This window comes from Equus asinus, chromosome 3 (assembly GCF_041296235.1).
Source record: "Equus asinus isolate D_3611 breed Donkey chromosome 3, EquAss-T2T_v2, whole genome shotgun sequence".
NCBI lineage: Eukaryota > Metazoa > Chordata > Mammalia > Perissodactyla > Equidae > Equus > Equus asinus.
The window spans coordinates 102,055,034-102,061,195 of record NC_091792.1 but is presented as its reverse complement, the minus strand read 5'-3'; the positions used below and the strand labels follow the sequence as shown (position 1 = coordinate 102,061,195).

The 6,162-nt window shown below is 38.3% G+C and overlaps 1 pseudogene; it reads left to right on the top strand.

The window, feature by feature from the left end:
• The first annotated feature begins 1,414 nt into the window (after positions 1-1,414).
• Positions 1,415-2,573, top strand: LOC106846588 (importin subunit alpha-1 pseudogene; annotated as a pseudogene).
• The last annotated feature ends 3,589 nt before the right edge of the window (positions 2,574-6,162 follow it).

Sequence of the window (6,162 nt, the reverse complement as noted above, 5' to 3'; positions counted from 1 at the left end):
TATTATTGGCATTTAACTCAGTTGCACTGTGATCAGGGAATATGGGTTAAATGACACCAACTCAGAGATGTGTTAAAACTTGTTTATGAACTTGCAAATATAATGTTTCATATGTTCTTGAGAAGAATGTGTTTTCTGTTATTGTTGGATGCAAAGTTCCACATATGTCTGCTCGCCTTAAATCCTTTGTCCTCACCAATTTTTTTGGTCTGTTTGATTTATTACTGAGAGTTGTATTAAAATCTTCCCATTAGGATAGTGTATTAATCAATTTCTCTTTCTAGGCCTATCAATTTTCCTTTTTATATTTTAACCTATATTATTAAGTTTAGAATTGTATATCTCTATCTAGTGTGTATGTGTGTGTGTGAATTGAATCTTTTATGATTTTGCATAATATTTTTAATAATCTTTATATATCTATAATGATCTTTTTTGCCTTAAAGTCTATTCTGTCTGATAGTGTCCTTTGATGCACAATAGTTTGTAATATTTATGAAGTCCAATTTATCTATTTTTTCTTTTGTTGGTTAATAGCTTAACCAAAAGGTTTCTGTTGGTTACAATTGGCCTGGTATATCTTTCTTTAATTAATATATTCATCCTTTCCTCAACTAAATAAAATAATTCAGTATTTCAGATAAATTCTTTTTGTTGATCTTCACTAATTAGACTTTATTATTATTTTATAGAACCAACTTTTTTTAAAAGAAAGTCTACATATTTATAATTTTTTGTTCAACAGTCCATCTGACTGCTCAGTATTCATTTTGGGATCATTTCCCTTTTATCTGAAGTGCACCCTTTAGAATTTTCTTTACTTGTGGTCTGTTGATAAGTTCTGCCAGTTTTTGTTTTTCTGAAAATGTTTTTGAGCCATATTATTGAAAGATAGTTTTGCTAAGTATACAGTTCTAAATAGACAGTTGTTTTCACACAAATTTTGATGATTTTACTGTCTTTGGCTTCTATCATTGCTTTAGAAGTTAGCTTGTAGTTTACTTTTTGTTCCTTTGTAAGTAATCTATCTTTTCTATCTGGCCACTTTTAATGTCAGCTATTTGTCTTTTGTATTTCTGGTGAAATGCTAACTGAGATTTTATTTTTATATCTCTTACTTGGAGTCCATTTTCTTCCTGAAACTGAGGATTTGTATCTTTAATCAAGTCTGGAAAATTCTCAGCTATTATCTCTTAACTTATTGCCTCTCTCCCATTCTCTCTCCCATCCTCTTATGGAAATACGATTAGAAGTATGTTAGGACACCATCTTTGGGCTGAGCTGTGGTAGAGATTTTGGGGGCAGCTGACCTGCAGCCTGTGAGCCCCACACTGCCTCCTGTGGAAGTCTAAGCCAGCTGTGTAGCTTTCTCCCTTTGTCTCATAACCATGTCCACCAAAGAGGACGCTAATTCATTGACATTGCTTCTGGGAAATCAGAACCGAGCAAGACTGTGGTAGATGGAGGTGCTATCCCAGCATTCATTTCTCTGTTGGCATCTCCCCATGCTCCCATCAGTGAACAAGCTGTATGGACTCTAGGAAACACTGCAGGTGATAGTTCTGTTTTCTGAGACCTGGTTATCAAGTATGGTACAGTTGACCCACTGTTGGCTCTTGCAGCTCCTAAGATGTCATCTTTAGCATATGGTAATCTTAGGTAATCTTATCTGGACAATTTCAAATCTTTGTTGCAACGAGAAGTCTGCACTCCCGTTAGATGTGGTTGAGCAAATTCTTCCTACTTTACTTTGTCTCCTGCATCACGATGATCCAGAAGTATTAGATACCTCCTGGGCCATTTCCCACCTTACTGAGGGTCCAAAGGAATAGATTGAAATGGTCATGAAAACAGGAATTGTGCCCCAATTTATGAAGCTTCTAGGAGCTACTGAATTGCCAATTGTGACTCCTGCGCTAAGAGCTGTAGGAAATATTGCCACTGGGACAGATGAACAGATTCGGGTTGTAATAGACGTAGAAGCACGTAGTTGTCTTTCCTAGGCTGCTAATGAACCTCAAAACTAACATTCAGAAGGAAGCTATGTGGACAATGTCAAACATCACAGCTGGCCACCAGCACCAGATACAGCAAGTTGAGAATCATGGATTAGTGCCATTCCTTGCTGGTGTTCTCTTTAAGGCAGACTTTAAGACATAAAACTGTATGGGCTGTGATCAACCATGCAAGTGGCAGAACAGTTGGACGGATTGTATACCTCATTCACTGGGGCATAATAGAACCACTGTTGAAACTCTAAAACGTGAAAGATAACCAAAATTATTCTGGTTATTCTGGACGCCGTTTCAAATATCTTCAGGCTGCTGAGAAACTAAGTGAAACTGAGAAACTTAGTATAATGATTGAAGAATGTGGAGGTTTGGACAAAATTGAAACTCTGCAAAACCATGAAAATTAGTCTGTGTACAAAGCTTCATTCAGCTGGATGGAGAAGTATTTTTCTGTAGGGGAAGAGAAAGTTCAAAATGTAGTGCCAGAAACGACCTCTGAAGGCTACATTCCAAGTTCAGGCTGGCGCTCCCGCACTTTTAGATTGTACAGCTGAGGCATAAGGTTGGTTGCTGTATACTATGTTTAGTATAAATTTGTCTTACTGTTTCTCTACTAAGAACTCTTTAAATGTGGTTTGTTACTATAGCATTTTTTACAATGAAACTCCACTTGAACAGTTCCAAACTGTACATACTGCATGAAGCTTCCCCTCTCCAAGGATTTCTTATTTCTGTATGGAATTGCATATCTTGCACTGTCCTGTGAGTAAAAATTAAATTCCACCCTTTTCTTTACTTAAAAAAAGTGTATGTTAGGTTTTCTCATTCTTTACTCCATATGTTCATGTCTCTTCTCTTCCCTATTTTCTATTTCTTTACCTCTATGTGCTGTATCCTGGGCATTTAAAGCTGTCTCTAGTTTACTAATTCTCTCTTGAGCTGGTCTAATCTATTGTTTAACCATTCCACAGAGTTTTAAATTGCAATGATTATAGTTTTCATTTCTGTAAGTTCTATTTGGTTCTTTTTCAGATCTATCTTTAAAAAATAGTTTCTTGTACTTTGTTCATATTTCCAGTTCCCTCTATTTCCTAAATGCATTAAACATGCTTATTTTATGTACATAAACATATATTTATACATAACTAACCATATTTATTTATGTTCTGTATCCAAACATCCAATACATAAAGTCCCTGAAGATCTGATTCTGTTCTTTGTTGGTTCGGCTGTGTCTTAGTCATTGTGCCTTGTGTCCTCAGGTGAGCACATGTCCACTGTGAATTTGTCTGTAGAAATTCTGTGAGAACTGGCCTGAGAGGCGCTTGTCTAGCCTCACTGTAGTCCTGCAGGGATGACTGTGACACTCTGTCCAGATGCCAAGGGTTTCTGCCAATCCAAGACCATGCTATAATTTCTCAGCTTAAAGTTCTGTTGTTTTGTTGTTCAAATGCTTTTTTTCTGGAAAGTACCATGAACTAAGTATTGCTGAGTACATAGTAAAAGGCTACAGAGACATTAATTAGTCTTTGAGTGGGAAAGATGCGGTAATCGTGTTCGGCAACCTTGCTATGGCTATATTTGAGTAATCCTATTTGGAAATGAAGTGGTCACACTACCAGGCAATAAGGCTCGAAAAACACCTGGAACATCATCATCCTCACTCTTCAATAACATCTACTCATTAGATTACTACATGTAACACATTTTATCTTTGTGTTGCAAAAGAGAAAGAGAGAGAGAATGAGAGATTCCCTGAGTAATGACTATAATCAAGGTAGGAAATGTGGTGAAATAAAAAGAATCTTAGTTATCTGCTACCAGATTTGGAGTCAAAATCACTACCTGGAGCAAATATCAAATTGTGAGAATGCAAAAGTCATGAAACTAGGTGGTTTCTTATTAATTCAGGCAGTAAACACTAGAAACTAACTACCAAGGTGACAAGGATCAAGCCTGTTTTATTCTCCTTTGCGTCCCTAGAGCCCAGCATGGCCATCACAGACAATATTTGCTGAATGAGTACCAACTGTGTGGCGTGCCAGGCACAGTAGTAGAAGCAAGATGGACATGATCCTGACCCTCTGTCTTATGGAAAAACTCTACTTCCTCAAAGCAATAAAAGCTTGAATTGGCAACCAAACAAACTAATATCAAAGATATTATCAGAGAGAGTAATAAAAAGATAAAAAAATTAAAAACAACTAATCAGGCTCCTTATAATGATTTCATTTGTAGTTTTCTCCATTGACTGACTCGTGTAACAACGCTGTGAAGTAGGCAGGGCAAATATTACTATCCCCAGTTCACAGCTGAGATAATAGTAACTCTCGGCAGTAATTGAGGGATTCTTAACTGCCAGCCCTGTGTTAAGGACTTTACAGTCCTTATCTCATCGAATCCCCCAATAAGCTTATAGGCAGACACTATTATTTCCCCCATTTTCAGACTAGGAAATCAATGAACCTAAAAAACGTTTAAGTAACTGTGCCCCGTGGTGCATAATTAAGTGGCAGGGCCAGGATTCATCTCAGGCGGTGGGACTCCAGGGCTCTCCACTGAGCAGAAAAGGTGGCTGAACACACACAGCAAGTGAAGATGCTGGAACTAGTATCAGTCAGGGCACTTTAATACTATCCTGATGTTTAATAGATTCCCAAAGGTGAAGCTAATTTATTCCGGGAGAGTTTGAAGATGAGAAGGCTCGTCTTTAAATGACCACGAAAATTATCCCACCATATAGGACAATTTAACTACCGCGATAATTTTTTTTTCTTTTTTTTTATTGAGTTAATGATAGGTTACAATCTTGTGAAATTTCAGTTGTACATTAATGTTTGTCAGTCATGTTGTAGGTGCACCACTTCACCCTTTGTGCCCACGCCCCACCCCACCTTTCCCCTGGTATCCACTAAACTGTTCTTAGTCCATAATTTTAAATTCCTCATATGAGTGGAGTCATACACAGATTATCCTTCTCTCGCTGGCTTATTTCACTTAACATAATTCCCTCAAGGTCCATCCATGTTATTGCAAATGGAATGATTTTGTTCTGTTTTACAGCTGAGTAGTATTCCATTGTATATATGTACCACATCTTCTTTATCCATTTGTCTGTTGCTGGGCACTTAGGTTGCTTCCATGTCTTGGCTATTGTAAATAATGCTGCAATAAACATTGGGGTGCATAGGACTTTTGGGATTGCTGACTTCAAGCTCTTTGGATAAATACCCAGTAGTGGGATGGCTGGATCGTATGGTAGTTCTATTTTTAATTTTTTGAGGAATCTCCATACTGTTTTCCATAGTGGCTGCACCAGTTTGCATTCCCACCAGCAGTGTATGAGGGTTCCTTTTTCTCCGCAACCTCTCCAACATTTGTTACTATTAGTTTTAGATATTTTTGTCATTCTAATGGGTGTAAGGTGATATCTTAGTGTAGTTTTGATTTGCATTTCCCTGATGATCAGCGATGATGAGCATCTTTTCATGTGCCTGTTGGTCATCAGTATATCTTCTTTGGAGAAATGTCTGTTCATGTCTCCAGCCCATTTTTTGATTGGGTTGTTTGATGTTTTGTTGTTGAGTTGTACCGCGATAATTTTGAGACGGGAGAATGCTAGGCTGCTGTTTCCTCTGGCAGCAACGCTTAATATTTAAATCAGGAATACACAGAAGTAGCAAGAGAACTTGGCAAAACCAAAACGCATCCTAATGCGTCCACATTTACGTGGGCATCTGCATATCAGGGGCCAACCGGATGGTAATTTCACTGCTGAAGTGAGTGGAGGCAAAAGAATCAAATAACGCGGGAGCTGGAAGGGACTGTGGACACCAGCTGGTGGGTGATTAGACAGATACCAACGAGCCGCCCTCGATTCACAGAAGCGGTGCGGCCCAGGGAGTTCCAAGACCTCCAGGAAAACAGTCCTGGCTAAAAGGCCTTTCCACCATTAGAAATCAGTCTATTCCTTTCCCTCCGTCTCTACTCTCTTTCTCTTGCTACCTCTCCGGCTGCCGTCTTCCTTTCTTTCTTTCAACAAACATCTTTTGAAACGACAGTAAGCCAAAAAAGCATGGTCCAGCCTACGGTCAATTTCAATGGGAAGATGAACCCGCCTTCCCAGTCCGTTAAAATGTAGTTACACCAA